Raw genomic sequence first — 9,122 nt, forward strand, 5'->3', positions numbered from 1 at the left:
ACATTACGCATACGTCATGTAGGCCACATGTTTATATACATACTACGGTGTCCAAACCGGTTTAGCCGGTTTTTTCTTGAATTTGTGGGCGGTTTTTTGAAATCGTGATTTTTCGAATATCGAATAAATCGAGGTTTTGTCATGGAATAAACCGGGTTTTGCAGCTAGAATATTTATATAAGCGGATCTTAAAGCTCACTGTAAATTCACTATATTTTTTGTTTTGTTAAACGCCAAACATATCTTTTTTACCAATTTTGCTCTCAAGTATAATGAAGTTCCCTTCGAAGATTCACAAGAACCACATCGGAAAGGTTTATCGTAGTTCATCGAATTATTTCAACTTATCGAGTTATCGATATTCATTGGAAGCTTGAAAGTTGTCGATTTATCGACTCGAAGTTTTTGGAATTTTCAAAATATATCAAAATTTAAAGGTTATACAAGTTTATCGAGTTATCACTGCTTATCGAATTGTATCGTGTTATCAGATGGTAACGAGCTATCGAAATTCGTCGATAGCATTCGAAAAATATGAAGCTATAAAAATCCCCCAAGTTATCGGAATTTATAGAGGTATCTAAGGTTTATCGAGCTTTCGATTTTTATCGATATATATACATTTTTGTGCTGTCGAAATTTGTTGAGCCCTCGAAATGCACAGTCATCGAAATGTATCACAAATAATCGAAATTAGTGGTGTTATCGAATGTTGAGGTATCGGATTTTTGTGTGGACCAAATTACCGAAATTCAACGACAAACTGTAATGTATCGCGTCCATTCCAACAGCGTTGCCGTTGTGCGACTAAAGGGGCAATTTGACCCCTTGTAAGCGCCAATATCCTTTGGCTTTCAGGGTTCATGATCCAATTATCGAATCTAAACCAAATTAGTATAGGACCGATGACGAACTGATAACTTCCTCCTTTTTTTGAAGTCGATTAAAAATAATAGGGTGCCCCTTTTTTTCGTCAATGACCCCTTTTTTGCGACTTTTTGAAAATGCTCAAAGACAACACTGCATTCCAAGTCCTGCCCAAGCCCTACCATACGAGTTTTTTCTAAGTTTGATTTTTTCTGTGTTTAAAAGCGATATACATACGTTTTTTTTTTTTTTTTAATTAAATGTGCCTAATGTTTGCTTTGCTGTCAATCCAAATACGAGTAACCTTGAACTTTTTCCATTTATCTGTCTTTTGAATTAAAGCCATACCCAATTTTAAAAAATTTATTAAATTTTTGGCTTTCATTACTGACTAACTGTAAGCGTTATCCGAACGTGAAAAATTAATTATGAATTTAAAAATTAAAAACCTTTGTTCGAGAAACTCGAAACCCGGTTTTGGAAAAAACTCGAATAATCCTAGTACATACATAGTTCTTTGAGATGCATTTGTTAAGTTGTCACAGTATAACTTTTCCAAATTTTGTAAATATTTTTAATTTGTTCCAAGTTTTTATAATTTCCACTCATCACCATGCAACATAAGTTTCAAAATTTCATAACCAAAACCCATAATCGTGGCATGCACTCGCATTATTCGCATTTGTGATTAAAAAGCATCAACTCAAAGCACCCACCCAGCGGAGTATGGATTAAATTGCAACACTTGTTTATGCAAATTTTTTTGCACTGGTATTACTATCTCGTTACTGGTTAAGTTATCGGTTAACACATTGTTGGCATATAATGCATTTTAAATACTTAATTCTTCCGCATACCGTTAGATTGCCAAAGAAACAATAAATACAAGTGATAGATAAAGAGAAATGAAAAGCAATAAATTAATACAAAATTGAACAAAAGAAATTTAAAAAGAAAGGCATGCGAAATGCATGGCACATAATATTGTGTTGTTGCCTATAGTTACAGCTTTTACTTAGCACTAATTACAAAATCAAAAATTTTAAATGCAATCCATTGCTTCAAAACTTTGCAGTCCCCAAACAATTTCTTATGCATTTCATGCATTGTAGTTTGTACATTAGGGCGGAGTACTTTGTTCGGAGCAAAATGTTCGAAGGAAGTGTATAGCAAACTCAAAGTCTACGATTAATTCTAAGCAAAACTGGTGAACAAACTAAATACCAGAAGTGCATATGGATGTACATATGTAATAGGCATATGTTAGACTGGTCCTTAGAATATACCTAAACACATAAATTGTTTATGGAGAACCGTTTAATTATGTTAAAATATAGACATCCACAAAAATTTCAAAATTAAAAAAAAATTAAGGGTCACCAGCAAAATTTGAAAAAATTTAAATTTTTTTAAATCGCAAAATTAGCAAAATTTTGAAGTGAAATCTGACAAATTTTACATATTTTTGAATGGTGTTCTTATTAATTCATATACTCGCTAAGTTATAGCAAGTCAAAGTCAGAATTTTTCCGATTTTGAAAACCCAATTAATTTTTTTCAAACCCTTGTAACGACCGCTAAATTGTTGTCAAATTTTTTTTTTCGAGGATGTCTATTTTTTATGAAAAGCAAAGTAAGTGGGTGCCTCGTGATCTTGATATTTTTAAGGTCTATCCTAGTATGTATGTATGTATCTTCATTAGGCCGCGCCAGAAAAAAAATCGCCATACACCATCGAACTTAAAATATGTTTACAGGGCGATCGATTTGGAACTTTTTTGCCATCTCTACGGTCATTCTTTTCTATATTTCATCATATCTTCGGCACATCCATCGAAGTAGATATGATTTGTTAACGTTTTTGTCTAGAGATGGGAATTTTTTTGTTTCAAAATAATTGACCACCCTCATGTCAGCAAAAGAAAGCTCGCTAAGCACTAAGCCAATAAGGTGAAATAAATGTTATTGAATATGTTTATAGATTTTTTAAAAATTACGGTTTTGTAGATTTATCAGTTTTTGAATGACTAGTTTTAATTCAATTTTAAACATTAAAAACTTTTAAAAGCGGACAAAAAATAGGCAATAATATTTCTTATAAAAAGGGAGGAAATTAGGGGGTAGGGCCTTGAAATTAAAAAAAAAAATCGATGGGCACCCTTATGTACATATGTACATACATTTTATATTACTTTGTCGTAAATAGCTTTTTAATTGCAGGTTACGCCTTGGCATCTCATATTTTGGTAAACAGCTTTTTCAGCACTGCGCTTTTTATTAGTTTCGCTTTTGGCATGGCGCAAATGAAACCGTGGTACGACGTTTTTCGACTACAAATCAATCGATTTTCGCTTTGCAACAGACAAAAGCCAGCCTACCTAACAGCGGCACATGCCACAATGGCCAAAAATGTAAAAAATATATAGTAAAAAATACAGGGAAAAAAACCATAAACCTGAAAGAGAGATAACTAAGGGGTTTCCATGTAAACTCATTAAAAATGGAAATTTTTAAAAACTTTAACTGAAAATATTTCCATCAATTCCACTACCCACCCAAATTGGTTTGCTTTCATTTAGCAAGAAATTTTATTTATTTTTAAATTTTTATTGATATTAAATATTTATGCTAAATACTAAAGGTTCTGAATTCATCTGCGTTGATGAAGTGGTGCGGTATTCTATTTACATTAAATATATGTATGTATGTACATATTTACATTTAAATCGGCTTAAGCTGTTAAATGTGCACGTGCATACAAGCACACATACATATATGTATCTTTCGAGCGCTCCCAGTAGATCCACCAACGAAGCGAAGCGTTTTAAATATTTTCTGTTACTAACTCTTGCTAAAAACCTATGTAGGTTTGTAACTTAAAATTTATTCACACTAAAAATTATGCAAATAAATAGTGTAAGCTAAGGCGTGTAGATGCTGTGTATGTGATATTAAGATTTGAAAAGTTAAATCAATTTACAATGCGCTCAAATTTTATTACACATACATATGTATCTACAGTCACTCACAGAAGTATTCGGCATTTTGGCTTTTTCACAATATTAAAAATGTTTTGCATTATAAATATTTTTCGTTAATTTGTATTTAAAACGTAGTTCAATCTGGCTCAAAAACCAAATAAATGGGAATTTCAAACATTATACAAAATTCACAAAAACTCAGCAAATTTCAAAAAATTTTCTTCAAAATTTCAGTTTTGTTAAACAGAATTTAAAAAAAATTGGTTATGTAGCTTTGTAGCCAATTCAATATCAGTATAATAAAATAAAAGTGACTAAAAATTACCGTTGATTTTTGGAAATGTTTTTTCGCTGAAGCAAAAATGCGCAAGATCATCAGTAAAGAAAATTACTAAAAATCAAAGGTGATTTTCAGCCGCTTAAAATGTGTACTTTATTGTGTTTTTGAAATTTTGGTTAATTTGGTACAAACATTTTAATTTTGAATTATTTTGTTTTAGTTATAGTAGAATGAACTATGTATATTTAACGACAAATTTTTACGCAAAAAATATCAGGAGTACCGTTAATTTCTTCATGCGCCAATGATCGGATCTAAACCAAATTAGTATGGGACCACCTTTCCGATAAAAAAAAAAATATCGTAATCGGTTGATGAGGTTCAAAGTTATGCGCTAACCTACATAAAAAAAAATATTCCGACAAATTGATAACCTCCTCCTTTTTTGAAGTCGGTTAAAAAAAAATAGCAATATATATTTTTTACTTTCATTTAATTTTTAGAAACTTGTATGTATTTTTTTTTTCTTTTTAGTTCAATTTTTTACTTCTTTCTTAGTTTATTTTTTTTAATTTTAAGATATTATTCTATTAAAAAGAATACTCTTTATTACATTCGGCCTTTAGCTTATTTAATTTATTATTACTTTTTCATCCTTTAGTTCAACCTTCTTTCAATTTTAGATTTTATTTTTAAAAAGGAAAATATTTTTTTTTTAATTTCATTTAATTTTTAGAAACTTATTTTATATAATTTTCATTTTTTTAGATTTAATTTGCTTTCTTTTATTAATATAATTTCCTATTTATTTTTAGATTGTTTAAAAAATAAATATTTTTTTTTAATTTTTAAGCACTGTTTTCTTTTTTTCAATAAAGTTTTTTTCTTTCTTTAATTTAATTATTAGATTTTATTGTTTTAAAAAGAAAATGTGTGTGTTTTAATTTATTTACTTTTTAAAAATACTTTTATTTATTTTGCTTTATTTTAATTTGTGATTATTTTTATTTAATTTAATTTTACAAAATTTTTTTTTTATTAACTTAATTTAAAAAAAAAACGTATTGCTAAAAGGCGAACAGCATAAGGCTAAGACCTCCTCGTTAGCAGATCTTTCAATTAGTCTTTCGAAACACAGTAAAGAGCTTTCAAGACGGTTGCTAGAATTGACAATTGTCCTACGAAAGACTTGGTGAGTTTAAAGCGGCGATGGCCACTGCCTTGCCCGCGGGCAAAGTTCTTTTAAGCTATCTATATATTTTGTATAGGCGCGTTCAGAGTAAAAGCTCTCTCTGCCCATCACTGGTTTAAAGACAGTTGCCAATATTGCCAGAAGCTCGAAGGTAGAAAAAATCTGATTTCAAAGAATAAAGATTTGTCGCTAGTCGCAATACATAACATAAATGCAAACATCCATACATACCTATATAATATTTAAGTAGATGTCCATATTATTAAAACTGGGTTTTGAATAATTAAAAACCAACCTCTTAAACTAATTTAAAACCTCAATTATCGCTTTAACTCAATGGGCACAGTTATTACCGAAATGAATAAATTTTTCATTAATTACGTTAACAAATACATGCATTTATAAGTTTCTTTTGAAATGTGCAACCACGTGCATACAAAATTACATTAAAAAAAGCAAAATAATTTGTGTTTATTTGTAGTCAACATGAATGTCAATATGTATGTATAAAAAAAAACCGTTAACATTTCGAAAACTTAGCTGATTTTTTTGGCGCGTTCGAAACCAAATTGAAATCAAATTACTGGACGTGCCAAAGCGATGCGCGCATCGGTATTTACGTGCTGATTTTTACCCTCACGTTCAACTGACAGCTGGTTGACGTAAAACACTAAAAGCGGCAAACAAAGGCGGCAAAATGCAGAAACTATGAAAGAGATGGACAGAAAACTATAAACAGTTAAAGCTAAGAAGTCAACAACGCAAAGTGTATTCGGTGGCGACAAAAGTCCAACACTACTTACCACTACAGGCATATACATATGTACATGTGTATATGTATATATTCGAATAAGAAACAAAGGTAGCAACAACAAAAAATGCTGTTGAGGAATACAAAAAAGAAGACCAACAAACATACATAAAATACGGTTATGTCAGCAAAAAGGGAAAGTAAGACTCATCCACATTCGCCGCTGGTCTCGATGCTAATGTCGCCGAGGCGGTTACTGGCATGCTGCTGCTGCTGCTGCTTAAATATGTTGCCAATGCGACTAGCTGCGCGCAGAGTTATGAATGTAGATGGCTCTGAGCTTGGCTTGGCTGGACCGCAGAGGTGGTGGTGGTGGTGGGGTGTGGCTGATCGACCACGACTGAGCGATTTTCGAAATTTCAATCAATGGTTGAGAGCTTTGGGCAAAGGAATGCGAATTGAGTGCGACGATAGCAAATCCAGCAATGATTGACGAATTGAATGAGTGATGTGCGCAGGGCAAGCAGACTGCCAACAAGGAAATCGGACAGTTAGCGAACTGAATATTTGGGTTGGCATGAATTTGGTGGCATCTAAGCATAGGTGAGCATACATATGTAAATATAACATTTGCAGGCAGCCTAGGGAGTAATGGCATACCAGCGAGTGTTGCCAGAATGAAAGCTAGCAAACGTATCAATCAATCGAAGAGCAGATATAGAGATAAGTGTGTGTGGCTGCCACTAACCAAAATTGGCATGCAGTTGGGTTTGTGCAGCGCTAATTGTAATGCAAAAAAAATCAACACGTGGTTATTTGTTTAAATCACTCTGTGTATATTATTAATCAAATAAACATAAAATTCCAGTTTTAAACCACTGTGCAGTGATGCAAAGGTAAATTTAAAATTTTTCAGCTCTTTCTTAAACTTGAAACTAGATTTTCTTATGGCTACCATGATGTGTTGAGAATTCATGTTATGAACTAAATAGATTTTTGAATCAGTAAACAGAAATGAAGCTACCTTATATATCTTTTGTGTGGCACCCATATTAAAATATTTCATTTACAATTTTAAATTGATTTTGAAATCCTAAACAAACGGCAAGCCTCTTCAAAACTATTTTCGAAATAAAGCCTTATTAAAAGCCTTCCTCGTTTGATGCCCATATTACAATATTTCCTTTAGCCTGTCAGTTCAATTGATTTTAACTTGCTGAGCAGTGGCAACCCTCTTGAAAAATGTTTTCGACATAAATCGCTTTTGATTCCTTTTCGCTCGACATCCACGTTGTCATATTTTGTTTAACTTAGTAATTAATTGACTTTAACTTTTGAAAAGGGTAGAAACTCACTGCAAAAATATCCCAAATGTTATTCCAGATTACAACCTGCCTGTGTGCCAAATTTTATTGGAATAAGTCCAGCTGTTTTAGAGTGAAAGAGCAACAAACATACTCACTCACTAACTTTCTCATTTATAACAAATGTTCGGTATTTGGCTGGAGAATTGACGAATCCAAGTGGAAGCCTGGATTGTATATTGAAAATTGCAAAAAAAAAAAAATCGCTTAAGAAATTAAAAAAAAAATTTAGATTAACTTGCAAAATTTATGAGGTTTGCCATCTCAGGGCTAAAAATAAATAATATGAACGTTTTGTATAGATATATATTACACACTTAACAGAGTATTTATAATTATAAGTAAATTTTAAAAGCAATAACCAAAAGCTCACTTAAGTGGTACATTTTTTAACTTTGGGCTACTTTTCAAGGTAAGCCTATAATTTGGCAACACTCAATGCTTTTTACTTGTAATTGATGCCAAAAAATAAGAAAAATACAATTTTTAATTATACTTAAATAAAAAAAAACACCAAATTGCAGTGAAAAACATCGGTTGTATTACAATAAAAAATACGCAAACTCCTTTTTTAATAAAATTATGTATAAGTGATTAAAAAAATAGGCCAACTGTCAAGTGAAAATTACATACATATGCATGCATGCACACTAGGGTGGTCCGAATAAAAGTTAGGCCGGAATTTTAACGCTCTCACCCCCTCGGATTGTGCCATACCGAAATATATACCCCTGTTTTTTTATTTTGAAAACAAAAAATATTTATTTTGCATGTATTTTATATGAGAAAAATAAAATTTTTCGTAGAAATGATATAGAATTATTGAAAATCAATATTTTTCGATCGTACAACTCTGTTTCTGTTCAGGAGTCTTCCAATAATTGTTCATTTCACAATTTTTTTTATTTATCAATTATTAAAAAAAAATTATATGGGGACTCATAAAAAACTGTAAGTATTAGAAAATGGCAAAATAAACAAAGTCTCCTGAAGAGAAACAGAGTTTTCCGATCGAAAAATATTGATTTTCGAGAATTCGATGCCATTTCCACGGGAAGTTTTTTCCCCATATAAAATACATGAACATTTTGAGCGCTTTGTGCGAACTTTTAACAATTTTTTGGTTTCAAAATAAAAAATGGGTTTATTGTTTCGATATAGAACAGTCTTAGGGGATGATAGCATTAAAATTCAGACTCTACTTTTTCAGATATGTGTGTATATTTTTGGACCACCCTAATGTACATATATTGGAGTAGATAGCTTCTTGAAAAAATGCGTAAATTTTTTATTGCAATCGATCGCTAAAATAAAGATACGGTAGCCGAAATCATCAAAGCAATTCGCAGGTGTCGATTGTTATTAATGCAATGCGAAATGAAATTATGTATTGATTTTTGAAATCAAGCGAATGCGTTAATTATGTTGGTAGTATTTAAAGTGTAATTATATACATACATATGTACGTACCTAACATATCTACCTGCATAAATATGTATGTATGTATGTATGTACTGATGGCTTTGTGTGATCTTGAGATTTAAATAAGAAACAAGTAAGAAAGCCTAAGTTCGGGCAGAGCCGAACATTAAATACCCGGCGCACGTATTAAATATATGTTTTTCGCCTTACCGAAAGCTACGGCTATATGGTAAGCCGGGGCGTATCAATTTTGAGTAAATTAGAG

General features: G+C 31.4%; 1 protein-coding gene across 1 annotated transcript in view; it reads right to left on the reverse strand.

Moving 5' to 3' along the window:
- qless (decaprenyl diphosphate synthase subunit 1 qless) overlaps window positions 1-9,122 on the reverse strand; it is a gene marked incomplete at its 3' end in the record, with an annotated part of 48,624 nt that overhangs the window by 27,781 nt on the left and 11,721 nt on the right. The gene's annotated exons all lie outside the window — the stretch shown is intronic.

This window comes from Rhagoletis zephyria, unplaced genomic scaffold (assembly GCF_001687245.7).
Source record: "Rhagoletis zephyria isolate East Lansing unplaced genomic scaffold, Rhagoletis_zephyria_1.1 Rzeph_scaffold_02660, whole genome shotgun sequence".
NCBI lineage: Eukaryota > Metazoa > Arthropoda > Insecta > Diptera > Tephritidae > Rhagoletis > Rhagoletis zephyria.